Below are 14,950 nucleotides of genomic sequence, written 5' to 3' on the forward strand. Positions count from 1 at the left end.
CTCCTTCTCTCTCCCTTTCTCTCTAAAAAGAAATAAATAAAATCTTTTAAAAACAATTTTAAAAATTTAAAAAAGAGTTTAGTTTTTACTTTGCCATTGAGATATAAGTATACTAATAATGTTGCTGCCAAAGAAAGACTATAAAACAGACTGAGTCCATTTTTTTCAAAATTTTTTCCCCCAAACATATCTCTTCTCAAAGATAGGTAAGAACTTTCTTGTACAGGTTTAAATAAAACTCTCTTACTTAGAAGTGTCCTTAAGAATGGTTACAAAATTTAAATACAAATAGTACAGCTTTTTAAAATAGGCCCTTAAAATTACTGAACCTTTTTCATACATCTTGATATTCAATAGGATTATAATTTTATGCTCCCAAAATATACCTCAAAGTCCAGTAGATTTGTTAATTCTACTCTCCTGGAAAGCTTTACGCTGTGGATTTAAAAACATTTTTAAATTTTTAGATTATTTACTTATCAGTGACTTTTTGAGAATTACTTAGTAAGTTTCAGAATGAAAAATGAAGACTCAGTTCTTCTGAATCTGAAAAGCCTGAGAAAATTAGTTCACAAAGCCTAATAAAATATGTACAGCTAAGGATACTATTGTCAGATTTACTGTCAAAAATGTACTTTTAGGCCTTGGAGACGCCGCCGCTGCCTCAGTTCTTCCCACGCCCAGCCATGGTCAACCCCACCGTGTTCTTCAACATCGCTGCCGATGGCGAGACCTTGGGCCGCATCTCCTTCGAGCTGTTTGCAGACAAAGTTCCAAAGACAACAGGAAACTTTCGTGCTCTGAGCACTGGGGAAAAAGGATTTGGTTATAAAGGTTCCTGCTTTCACAGAATTATTCCAGGATTTATGTGCCAGGGTGGTGACTTCACACGTCACAAAGGCACAGGTAGAAAGTCCATCTATGGGGAGAAATTTGATGATGAGAATTTCATCCTGAAGCACACAGGTCCTGGCACCTTGTCCATGGCAAATGCTGTACCCAACACAAATGGTTCCTAGTTTTTCATCTGCACTGCCAGGACTCAGTGGCTGGACAGCAAGCATGCAGTCTTTGGCCAACTGAGAGATGGCATGGACGTTGTGACAGCCATGGAGCACTTTGGGTCCAGGAATGGCAAGACCAGCCAGAAGATCACCATTACTGACTGTGGACAACTGTAATACATTTGACTTGTGTTTTATATTAACCACTAGACCATTCCTTCTGTAGCTCAGGAGAGCACCCCTTCACCCCCACCTGCTTGGAATGTTCTATAATCTTCGTGCTCTGGCCACAGTTCATTGGGTTCTGTGTTTTCCTTACCCCTTCCAAGTCTAGCTGGATTGCAGAGTTAAGTTTATAATTATGAAATAAAAACTAAACAATTGTCTGTCAAAAAAATGTACCTTTATTTGCTTGTTCAATAAATGTATAAATGCCTTTATTCACATGCTAAATAAGCTTAGCAGTGATCAGTCTATTCAGCTTATTATTTCGGGGATGAGAGTAAATAGTATCATTGAAAAGATATAAACTAGAAATTCATAGAATAAATCAGAACTGAAATACACCAGAGCCATGCTATCAAGGAAACCTGAGCCCATGAGATAAAACCATGTTCTAAGTTAAACCATTTATAATAAGGTTTTATCACACATAACAAGACTATGTGTGACACAGTCTAATAAAATGGATCTATTTTATCATTAATACTGCTTAAAAGTGAAAAACATACTTTCCATATTGTAAATCAATTCAGAATTGTATATCAATTCTGAAACTGCTTTCACATACATTATTTTATTTGGCCCTCAACAAGTATCCTGTGAAGTACAGAAAGGAGGTAATGTCTTTCTTTCTTTGTTAATGGTGGATCCGAGTTCTTAAGTAGGAAATTCAGAGCTTGAATACAGGCGTTCTAATTTGGCAATGCCACCACTTCACCACACTGTCTCTCTAGCTATTATCAGTTCAAGGTTCCTGTGCTTTCCAGTTGTAAAGGTCAGACCCCTTAGGTTTATTCACAGCATAAACTGGGTTAAAATTTCTAATTATGTCTGGGATAGGAAGATGAGTTTACTAATTTTATATTTCTTTTTGTACATATGCAGTCCAAGAGTGGTCTACTCTTCATCAGGATAGAAATTGTATTGAATGGATATATTTACACAGAGCAAAGTTGATAGAAAAATAAATTCAAATAAAATAAGGTGGATTTTTTTCACAGAACTTTCCATAAGGTCACATAAGAACTCCCGACAGACTGTATTTACACTATCAATAGAAACAAAATAATGATCTTAAAAGGAATTTGGAAGAATTCAACAGCTGTCAGAAATTCATTTGAACCATAAAATTGTATAGCTCTGGGAAATAAAAATACAATGTTCCACTGTCATACTTCTAAATCATCTTTTTTAGAAAATGTGTCTTACACAAATACATGAAAAGTTCATATGTAAAACAAAATTATTTTTTAAAAACTGCTCAAACCCTTAATTTTAACAATGCTGAAATACTTTTAAAAGTTAACATATTTTATATGTTGTCTCTACTGTGAGTTACTTCTCTACCAAGAGCTTACACACACTAAGGATATACAAAGCAAATAGCCCTTGCCAGAGTGGCTCAGCTGGCTGGAGCATTGTCCTGCAAAGTGAATATTCACCTTTTCAATTCCCAGCCAGGACAAATGCCTGGGTTGTGGGCCTGGTCCCCATGTCGTTTGGGGCACATGCAAAAGGCAACTGATCAATGTTTTTCTCACACATCAATGCTTCTCTCCCTCTCTTTCTCCCCCCTTTCCCCTCTTTCTAAGAATCAATAAAATCTTTTTTTAAAAAATCGGAGAAAGTACATATTTTCCATGTTGTCTCTACTGTGAATTACTTCTCTACCAAGAACTTACATATGCTAAGGATATACGAACCAAAGCAAATACTAAATAAATAATTATTCAATCTTATTTCTCTGAATCTATAGTTACCTGATAGCAATTTGAAGTATAGTTATGAAGTACATCTACAGGATTTTATTGCAAACTTCAGATGTTAATATTACACTGTAGATTCAGAAATGACACCTTTCTAATAGATTTTACATTATTACAGTATAGTTCACATGCAAAATCACACCATGAGTTTAGCAAGTCATTTATATGTATGTAGACCTACAAAGCATGTTTAATAGACCATATAATTCTATCATACAATATAGAAAGTCAAATTTCTTTTTTTTAAGATTTTATTTATTATTATTATTTTTTTAGAGAGGGGGGAGGGAGGGAGAAAGAGAGGGAGAGAAACATCGATGTGTGGTTGCTTCTCAAGCACCCCGCACTGGGGACCTGGCCCAGAACCCAGGCATGTGTCCTGACTGGGAATCAAACTGGCGACCCTTTGCTTTGCAGTCTGATGCTCAATCCACTGAGCCACACCAACCAGGGCAGAAAGTCAAATTTCTAAAATTGAAATAATAAAGTTATTGGGGTCATAGGCTACAATGATGGGCCAATATATCAAATGTACAGCACTGAGGTACCTGAATCATAACTTCCTAATTTTGCTTCTGCAGTTCTTTTAAACATGTGATCCCTCTTCTACCACTCAGTACCACAGTGGCTATCTAGATCTAACTTACTTATTTATTTTACAATTCTGTTATACAGAATGGGGCTAGATGCTATTCTAGGCATTAAGGATACAGCAATCAGCAAGATAGACAGGGTTCCTGCCCTCAGGAAATTTATATTTTACTGGGAGAGAAGGATAATAAACAAGTAAGCAAATATATCAGATATGCATATATATATATGTGTATTCACACACATGCAAATTTATATGAGGAAGAGGTAAGTACTAAAAAATAATAAAGTAAGGTAAAAGATACAAAGTCATGGTGAAAGGGATTATTTTTGATAAGGTGGGCAAGAAAGGACTCTTTCAGAGAACGTCGTGTGAAGAATATACAAAGCTCTGTGGAAGACATTCCAGGCAGGGGGATATCAAATGCAACATTTCTTCAGATAAGAATGGGCATGGTGTGGATGAGCGAGATCAGAGTTAATGAGGGGGAACTGGTAAAGGTGAGTTTGAAGAGGTAAGCAGTGCCTGATCACACAGGGCCATGTGAAGGAGTGGCAATTTTACTCTAATGGCAGTGGAAGGCCCCTACCCAGTCTGAGGCAGATCAGGGCAGGGGGTGTTACAAGTTCTGATTTATGTTTTGGAAAAAAAAAATCACTCCGACTGTAAAGAAGATTGTAGAAAGGAAAAAAGTAAAGGAAAAATTAATGAAGAGGCTATGTTTCATTAGTACATGCATTTTTAGACACCAAATAAGTGACACGATGTACCTATAACAAGTTACTCCGAAAACTTAATTTAAGGTTATTCTTTGATAATGAAAATTAGGAAGGATCAAAGACAAAAGAGAAGAATGCTACCTGTAGCTATTACCCAAGAGACTGATGGTGGATATGAAATTAAAGACTATTATATAAAATCCAAAATACAACTTTAATATAACTAAAGTGTAACCTCAAAAAAGTATGACTGGATTGCAACCATAAATAAAATATTTTAATTAATCAAATGTATAGCATGTTATAAAAAATGAGCTAAAAATGATTGTGGTATGTATATACTGAAGATTGCAAACCATCGGTCTCCTGGTATATATATTTGTTTACTTTGTTGTTTTTTATTTGAATTAGTTGCTAACACTGAAAAATCAGAAGATTTCATGTGAAAATCCAAAGTTTTGTCTTCACTTAAAAAATCAGCCCTGGCAACTTTGTATTCATGGAAGGCAACAATCTGTTAGAGATGAACAGCAAGTACATTCATCATTATAAAATTCTAGTAGAAAGTTCTCTAAAACAATTGGATAAATTCTTTTACTTCAGTTTTTTGAGTAACAGGGGACTGTTTTTATGTTGCTTTAAGAAAAAAGAAAAAAACAAAACATTTATTCTTCTGCCAACTTACAGTCAATGAGCATTTATCAAGAACCTATTATAAACCAGCACCTGCTATTACAAGTTTGGAGTCTAGGGGATAACTCCAAGGACACAGAAACTCTTTACAATGTGATTATATCTCTTGGAGAGCCTATTCCACACTTATCTCACTAAATCCAAAGATAAACACTTTTCGCAGGATCTGAGGTGTTCAAAGTCTACCCTTCCAGTAGGCTGCCCTGAACTTCCTCATCCTTGGAACTGAGAGACACAACTTCACTATGCAAGGTCTACAAGGTTTTAGAACTATAGTCAGCTCTCTATATCCATGAGTTGCACATTCCTGTGTTCAAACAACCACACACAAAAAACAGTGTTTTTAATCCACGATTGGGAATCCGAGGATGCAGAGGGATTTCCAAACATGCATTGTTTTATACCATTTTATAAAAGGGACTTGAACCTCTGCAGATATTGGCATTCATGGGGTTCCAGAACCAATCCCCTGCAGATACTAAAGAATGCTCTAAATGGCCTGAGGGCTCATGTTCAGGACCTTTGCCCTGTGCATGAATTGCTAAATACGAGAAATAAAAGTCTGTCAAATAAGTCCTCTTGAAAGGATTTATTTTATCTAAAATCTGCAACAATGTATTTTTAAATATCACATCATTTCCTTTTCTAAGCCACCTGACAAATCAGAAGGGACTAATTAGGTACACTTTAAGTCCTTTTTGTCCTATTTGCTAGGCACTATATTCATGTAGAATAATCATAAACCAGAGTTAGGTGCCCTCTCCAAGGCTGTAGAAAGATAGTCTATTCAAACAGCTGGGATCATGAGACCAAAACATAATGTGATCTGACAAGCTTTTCCCTTCCCTTATATGGACAGAAACATAATTTTAGTACCCTAAAAAACAATAAGGTAATATTGTGAATTAAATACTTACATGTAAAAAATATTTTTAAATGTACAACAAAGTAAAATAAAAGCAATCTCAAATGCAGATGTTTGGATATCTGTCCCAGATTTTGGAGTGGATTTTCATAGAACACATTTCTTCATGAAAATAGGTTTTGCTTATATTTAAAAATTTCAAGACATTAAATATGTAAAGTTTTCCCAATGGCATATGGTTTGATTGATATTGGTAAATAATTGTTCATAAAATGAAACTATACCAAATTAAATGTTAGTAAAAATGACAAAATAAAATATGAGCAATATAAAGCATTGCACAGGTGTATGCCATGTCACCAGCTAAAAAAATCTTGCAATTACAGGCCTACGCTATTTATTCCACTTGTGTGTAATTACATTTTATATACGTTTGTTTAGTAATATCAATCCAAGACATCATTTGGAGAATATAATTAACTGGATGGTAGAACAGAATGTGTGTTTTACTATTTCTGTGTTTCTGTATTTCAAACAAGTTGGTCTTTGTTAGCTGTGTTTAACTGCCATCTAGAGTTAAAATGAATCCATTTCTTTTCTCCTCCACTACTTCAAAATTTTAGGCATATAAGTCAACATTTTTAACCCCTATTTTATACCAAACAAATATTCTTCACACAAAATTGTAGAAGAATAACTTTATCCAGTTTTTTAAAGTACTATTTTTAACATTTCTACCAGCTGGAGATAGTTTAGGTTGACTAAAAAGGGAGACTCATATTTAATATAATTAAAACATTATTTCTGAATGTATAAACAAGCCAGTGAGCAATCAAATTCATGTTCAGGCTTGGGGAAGTACATTGAAACTCAAATACAATTAATTTGTAATTTATTTCTGTGGCCTTCTCTTTGTATTTTTAATAGCTCAAGAAAAGCAGAACCATATAGAAAGATATTCAAAAATTCATTTTTTACCTCTGAAAAACATGATTATTAAAATTATCCAAATTCCAAATGTATATTTAACTAAAGATTTTAATATTCTTATGTTTAAAATGACATTTTATCCAATTTTGAGGAGGTTTATATGAATAAACCACCAGTACAATTGCTCAGCTTTCAATTTAAGAAAGTCATCACTGAAAAGCAAAACCAAAGACATACTTTAGAGAAAAAAATATCAGGTTCGAAAACAAGACTTGATGCTCTAGCAAAATAAGAAATGTATTCATATGAAATGTTAAAAAAAAAGTTTAGGTAAAACATTTTCTCATGCTCTTCTCATATAAATGAAGGATATGGATTTTAATTTTTTTATTTAGCTTCTAATTCTCACCCAAGAATATGTTTCTTATTGATTTTAGAGAGAGAGAAACATCGATCAGTTGAGTACTGTAGGTCCCCCAACCCAGGATCAAACCCACAGCCTGACCAGGAATCAAACCTGCCACCTTTTGGTGTATGGGCAATGCTCCAAACAACTAAGCCACCTAGCCAGGACAAGGATATAGATTTTTAAAAAAATTGTCTGTTCTCAAACACATTAAACCACAACAGCCGTTTCTAACCATATTTTTACACATCATTAGATACTGAAACAAAGAAGTTGCAATGCAGTAAAACTGCAACCCTTGTTTTGTCAAAGAAAATTATATAAAAGTTTTCAAGTGGATGGATAGATATAGCAAACAATAATGATAAAAAATGGCTGGCGCAAAGAGCCTCGGGTGTTTGCAATAAACATAGTTGCAGAACATTACAAAACGATGAAAATGGCCAAATACAATGCTTACCAAGTAGTCAAGTATGCATTAAAGGTTTTTAATTGCTTACTCAATGGTGGACTAATGATAAAGTCATTATAGGATGTAAGAACAAAAGGAAAAAATCATGAAAAAAATAATCAGGCAGGAATGCTGTGAAAGAGAAAATTGTTGCTTCAAGAAGAACTTGAGTTAAAGAGTTACAGAGAGACTGGTGAATGCAATAAAAGCTCTTGGGAAATTATAAAGGCAAAAAAATGCCTTTATAAACTGTAAAAAGTTACAAGGATGTCAGTTTAAAAGAAAAGGATATGTGAGTTTTAAATTAATATTTGGGAAGTAAAAAAGTATACATACTTACTCTGTATACAACATACAAATGATTTGCTAAAAAATTATCATGTGTGATTTCAATTTTAAAATACTTATGCTTTCTCAAGTGACTTTTAGAACTTAGTGAGGATTTTAATTTGCTCTCTCAAAAAGGAAAGGCATATGCAAATTCTTACTGGAAATCTCTAGGATTGAGCATAGGTTCATCAGCATGACTTGTTCTCTCAGCCAACACTGTCTACAATGTAGGTACCAGCAGTGATAATGATTTCTCTACCGCAGAGTTTTATTTGATTGGACTTAGATTGATAGCTGACAAAAGATCCTCAAGATGTACTGTATCTGGTTGTATATTCTCTCTGGTCAAAACCCATCAAGGGCCAATTTAAAGCATTTCAGATGTGTTTTGAATGTGGAATATTTTTTCCATAGCAAAATAGACAGTCTAAAACTGTTGGGAAACATCCTGTCTGGTTTCAGGGACTGTAGCCCCACAGACAGGCAAGAGGGCACCAAGGCTGGAAATAATCAAGGAGACCTTGGGAAAACTGACCACTGAGGAGACAAAACCTGTATCGCCTGGCAGGGGCACAGCCCCTGCCTCCCTCACATCACCCTGCTTGGCCCCATGATGGTCAGTTGTAGATGACTGGTGTTTTCTCAGGAGGAGAGACAACCTAAGACAGACATCAGCTCATATTGGCAGTGGGACAAGGACTTGGGGGGACATGGAGAAAGGGCAAAAAGGCCCACACACCTCAGCTTGGCTTAGACATGGCCAGGGTCCTCATTCTATCTGAAAGAAGCCTCCTGGTCTCTTGGTGGCTCTGTCCCGCCCACCTGGTTTAGGCTTGAAACAATACTAAAGGCAGGTATAGCCCTAAACGGGATTGGGCGGTTCCTGGGGACAATCAGGCCTAGAAGTAAGTGCCTCGAAGCATGCTTTGTTCTTCCCTCAAAAGCTATGATAACAGGTTCATACTGGGAAGGAGATTTACATTATTCATAGACCCTGACCCCAGGCAGATCTCTTGTGTTCCTCCAATTGTTACCTATGATCTCTATTTGTTTTCTGTAAACATAGCCTTTTGACATTGATTGATGAGCTTTGCATCCATATCCCTGTGCATATGGTTCTCAATAAAAGCCTTTGGATATGGGGGTTCAGGACCTTCTCCCCGAGGGGGAAGAGCCATATCCCCTCTCTTGGCAGAGAAGTGTTTGTGACGACTTGTGTTTATTCCCCCCATTCCGTGACAACCCCAGGACAGGCTCTGCGGGATTCAGAGCCCTGCTCCCTCTTCAGTTGGCTCCAGACATTAACACTCAGATCCAGGAGCGCTTGTGCCCTGCCCGCCTGCCGCCCCCCACCCCAGCCCCACTGTGACATAGAACTATGGGAAAAGGTAAAATTCTAATGATTTTATTTCAAAGTGAAGAAAAGCAGGAGCATAGGCAACTGGACCCATTTCACCAAATTTCATCTGGACTTCCTGAAACAGGAAGATAAACTAACTCCATTTCAGGCATGAGGGTTTTTAGAATATATTTTATTGATTATGCTATTACAGCTGTCCTGATTTTCCCTCTCTGCACCCCTCCTCCCAGTACCTCCCTGGACCCTAGCATTTGCCCCCCACCTTAGTTCATGTCCATGGGTCCTACATGTAAGTTCTTTGGCCTCTCCATTTCCTATACTATTCTTAACCACTACTGACTATTCTGTTCCTACCAAGTATGTTTCTTAATCCCTGTACCTTTTCCTCCATTCTTCTCCTTCCCCCCTCCCAGCTGGTAACCCTCCAAATGATCTCCATATCTATGATTCTGTTCCTGTTCTATTTGCTTATTTTTTTAAGATTCAATTGTTGATAGTTGTGAATTTGTTGCCTTTTCAATGTTCATAGTTTTGATCTTCTTTTTCTTAAGTCGTTTTAACAATTCATGTAATAATATCTTGGTGATGATGACCTCCTTTAGCTTTACCTTGTCTGGGAAACACTTTATCCGCCTTTCCATTCTAAGTGATAGCTTTGCTGGAAAGGGTAATCTAGGTTGCAGATCCTTGCTTTTCATCACTTTGAATACTTGCCAGTCCCTTCTAGCCTGCAAAGTTTCTTTTGAGAAATCAGCTGACAGTATTATGGGAACTCCTTTGTAGTTAACTCTCTTCTTTTCTCTTGCTGCTTCTTCTAAGATTCTCTCTTTATATTTAACCTTTGGCATTTTAATTATGTGACTTGGTTTGGTCCTCTTTGGGTCTAACTTGTTTGGGACTCTCTGTGTTTCCTGGACTTGTATATGTATTTGCTTCACCAAATTAGGGAAGTTTTACTTTCATTATTTTTTCAAATGACTTTTCAATTTCTTGCTTTTCCTCTTCACCTTCTGGCATCTCTATGATCAGATGTTGGCACGTTTGGAGATGCCCCAGAGGGTCCTTATACTCATCATTTTTTTTTTTTTTGAATTCTTGTCCTTCTTTCAGTTCTGGTTGAATGTTTATTTCTTTCTTATGTTCCAAATCATGATTTTTATCCCGGCTTCCCTCCCTTCACTGTTGGTTCTCTGTGGATTTTTCTTTATTTTACTTAGAGTAGTCTTCATTTCTTCCCTTCTGCTTTTACTTTACTCCTGAGTTCTCTGAGCATCCTCATCACCAGTGTTTTGAACTCTACATCTGATAGGTTAGCTATGTCTGTTTAAAAGAATCTTTAGTTCTTTTTCTGGGGTTTTGTTCTGTTCTTTCATTTGGGCCATATTTCTTTGTCTCCTCATGTTGGTAGCCTCCCTGTGTTTATTTCTATGTATTAGGTACAGCTGTTTTGACTCCCTGTTTTAGTAGAAAGGTCTATTGTAGAAAAGGCACCTGTAAATTGTGTGGGGCAGAGTATCAGATAATCGCCAGGGTGGGGCAACCCACTTTACCTGTTTGTGGCTGTGTCAGGGGAGGGCTTAAGAAGGGGACTGTGCTGCTGCCTGGCTTCTGAGGATTTGCCAGGTACTCAATCCATTTTCAGTCACTTCACCCACTCCCCGTATGAAACTGGGGCCCTGGTGCTTAGTCTCAGAGTGGGTGGGTTTGCATGCATTCTAAAACCATGGAGGCCTTTTAAGTGGAGTCTCCTGAATATCTGGCAGTTTCTTCCACCACCACTGGTTTTTACAGCCAGAAGCTTTGGGGATTTATCTTCCCAGTGCTGGAACCCTGGGCTGTGCAGTCTGGTCTCGGTCTGGGATCGCTTGCTCCCAAGGTATCCCTCCTGATTTTTATCCATCACACGTGAATGTGGGACCACCCATTCCACCACTGCTGTTGCCTTTACACACCATACTGCTTTTCCTCATCTCTCCACCCTGTCTCTGCATCTCTGCTCCTCCTATGTCTCTGCATAAATGTGGTTTCTTTAAATCCTTGGTTGTCAGGCTTCCATACAGTTTGATTTTCTCACAGTTCCAGGTGTTATTTGTTTTGAGGTTTAGTTGTAATTCTCTCTGTGGTTGCACAAGAAAGTGAAGCATGTCTACCTACGCCTCCATCTTGACCAGAAATCTCAGGCATGAGTTTTTTATTTTCTTAGTAGTTATCTACCCAAAGTAAAAGGAGATCTAAAACTACTCCATAAAAAAGACTCTATAAACTACAAGAGAATTTACTGGTAGTAATTTGGAGTTACTGAGATTGTCAAAAATTCTGAAATTCTTTTTATTTCTAATTCTATAAAGCTTGTCCTTCCATTTTAATCCTCACATCTTTTTTCTCTTTTCTTATTTCTTTTCTCACGAGTCTCACTTTCTCCAATAATTCCTTCTCCTTATTACTGTCAAACCTCTATTTGAAAGTTCTCTGACACCAGAAATGAAATCTCCAAAACTGAGGGAAATGAGTAGAAAACATTCTTCTCAATGCTTCCTTTCTACTGGCCCTCACCGCAGATATAGTCTCATGCACACACTTCTGTGTATGCTGCCTCCTTCACTTAGAAGACCACATTCCACTCTCCTGCTCTGATATACCCAGTTACAAAAAAAAAAAAACAACCAACCCCCCCCAAAAAAACCCCAAAACCAACCAGACCTTTAAATCCCCCCCAGTTTTCAAAATTCATCTCCCAATCTTCTAAAACGCTATCTAGACAATTCCAAATCATAGTGCTCTTTTTCTTCTCCAGTACCCTCATAGTCTGCATGATACTTTTTAATTGCATATTCTCAATATAACATACATAATTACTTGACTACTAACATCCAGCAAGCTGGGGTTCATTTACTAGCAGTGTGATCTTAAGTTATTTCTTCAAGCCTCTGTTTTCTCAGCTATAAAAATGAGGATAGTGTGAGTTTAGTACCATTGCCCACAGGGTTGTTAGAGGATTAGACAAGGCAATTCATGCAAAGTGCCTAGTACAGAATGAGCATGCAATAAATATTAGTCATTTTTATGTGGTCAGCTGTCATCCTGTAGCTTTTTTTTTTTTAATACCTTAAGAGCCCAGACAGATTCTACACTCTTGAGGACAGAGACTACATCCTAAAGATGTTTAATAAGCATATCCTTATAGAATGTATGACTAAATGACACAGACTTTCTAAATAATGAGGCTAAGGGGAGAATGATGGCCAGCTGGTGCACAGAATTAGTCCAGGATTAGGAAACATTAACTTTGTTACACATTTACAGACTGCTCCATTATAGGGGTCAGGTGTTACCTAGAAGATTGCAATAATTTGCAGAATAGACCATGAATACCTCACCCCAGGAAGTACCTAAATTTACCTAATAAATACAGAAGCTGTATGGTAATAGTCTGCAATTTCCAGAGAGTCTTCTTCCCTAGAAGAAGTCTCACAGAAAGGCTCAACTGTGGGTTATGACACGGAGAGAGGAGCTATCACAGCAGATCTTTATGTAGAGAATAAGTAATTTTCTGAGAGGCTATAAAATCATCACTGTCTACAAGTATGTAGATAATCTCTAAGTGTCTGTGAGATATTCCTGACTAGCATTCTTCTAAAACCTGAATGAAAATTTCCAAAGCAGGGAGGTGAGCAAAGTTTGTTTTAAGCAACATACAAATCTTTAATGTGCATTTTTTTCAGTTCTCTATTTCATATAACCCACTACCAACTTCAGAAAAATCCTTATGTGTAAAGTTACATAAACTTTGAACAAGAATGTCTTGTAACCTCTATTTTTCATCTTTACTAAGTAAAACTGTGGGACAGCTAGGTCAAAGTTCCTATGACCTCAAGACAGACCTCTCCAACTTTATGATGAAATTTCTATTGGGGAATTATTTCATCTGTCTTTCAAAAAATATTTATGGAGAACTTGTATGCGAGGCAGTTCGAGTTGCTGAGGACATGGCAGCAAATAAAAGAGACAAAAATATCCTGGCTGGCGTGGCTCAGTGGGTTGAGTACCAGTCTGTGAACTGAAAAGTTGCTGGTTTGATTCCTGGTCTGGGCACAAGCCTGGATTGTAGGCCAGGTCCCTAGGTTGGGGTGTGCAAGAGGCTACAGATTGATGTATCTCACAGACTGATGTTGAGAGAGAGAAAGAGAGAGAGAGAGAGAGATTCCACAGACAACAGTATGTTGATACCGGAGGGAAAGGGGGTTGTGTGGCGAGTAAAGGGGGTCAAATATATAAAGATGGAAGATTTCACTTTGGGTGATGAGCACACAACGCAATATGCAGATGATGTAGCATAGAATTTTACACTTGAAACCTAGGTAATTTTATTAGCCAGTGTCATGCTGTTAGATTTAATTTAAGTAAATAAAAGGTAAAGATCCAAATTTTCTCTTAAAATTAATTGTTTTTAGGTCATTCACATTCTAGTAGGGGGTGCACTGAATAAAAAAAATGAACAAGTGTCTATAAAATATGTGGAATGGTGCTGTATTGTGGAGAAAAACAAAGCAGAGCAAGGCAGGCATAGAAGAGGTGGGACCTGTAGTCTTACATTGAAGGTTGAAGGGATGCTTATTTGAGGAAACAGCATTGAAAGACAGGAAACTGAGCCTATGTAAATATCGGGGAAAGGGGCTTTCCAAGCAAAGGAACTATGAAGTGCTCTAGTCCCCAAGCAGGAGCTAAATTTTACGTAGATAATTTGGGAGAAAGAGGATATAAGATCCCTGGGCTGAAGACCTAGCTCTTTGCCTTTTACCAACTCAGAAACCTTTAGAAAGAAAACAATTTTACTTCTCTGGAATCTCAGTGTCTTCCTCTGTAATTACGGATGGTATCATGTATCTCACAAAGTTATTTCCAGAGGGAAAAGGGTGTTTGAGAACACACTTTACAGCACTAACGGATGATTCCCAAGTGTGTGTCCTGAGGGCAACGGGAAATTTAATGAAGGCTCTACTGGCTTCAATTCATGACCTAAATAATCAAGTTTTTTTCTTCTTTCCAGTAAGGATAATAGTGCCTGTCTCACCAGGCATAGTGGGGGATTCGATGAATAACCTAATCCACGTAAACACAGCAACTGGCACACAGACTCAAGACGTGAACGACCCATATCACTGTCCCTTTGGGTGTGCGAGCTACACGTCGGCAGGGGCTCCATCTCTCTGCTCAGTATGGGGCACCCAGGCTGAAACTCGTCAAAGATGCTTTCACAGACTGTAAAGTCCATTCAAACAAGTTGGACTATTTGGAAGAGTTTTTCCTCACATCCACATTCTACTGTGACATTTTAGCTTCTAAGAAATCAGCTTCACTCTCTGAAGCGTTTTGAACATATTCAGGCCCCCTTTCAAACTGCTTTGAAATTGAGCTACGACCAAATTCAGGGTTCTCAGCAACCAACTCCAGACCCCTCCTCTGGGAAGTCCCACCTCACCTTGTGCGCCAGAGGGCGGCCGTTTATAACGTCGTCAATACGTCACTTCGAGTCGCAGAGCCGAAAAGGCGGGCGTAGCCACGCCCAGGCCTGCGCTGAGACACAGCCTCTGCGCAGACTCAAGCGCTTTTCC

The 14,950-nt window shown here is 37.6% G+C and overlaps 1 pseudogene; it reads left to right on the forward strand.

Moving 5' to 3' along the window:
- The first annotated feature begins 647 nt into the window (after positions 1–647).
- LOC129088484 (peptidyl-prolyl cis-trans isomerase A-like) lies at positions 648–1,181 on the forward strand (annotated as a pseudogene).
- Positions 1,182–14,950: the final 13,769 nt, after the last annotated feature.

Source organism: Pteronotus mesoamericanus, unplaced genomic scaffold, assembly GCF_021234165.1.
Source record: "Pteronotus mesoamericanus isolate MK-2021 breed Mesoamerican mustached bat unplaced genomic scaffold, CSHL_Meso_final scaffold_54, whole genome shotgun sequence".
In the NCBI taxonomy this organism is placed as follows: domain Eukaryota; kingdom Metazoa; phylum Chordata; class Mammalia; order Chiroptera; family Mormoopidae; genus Pteronotus; species Pteronotus mesoamericanus.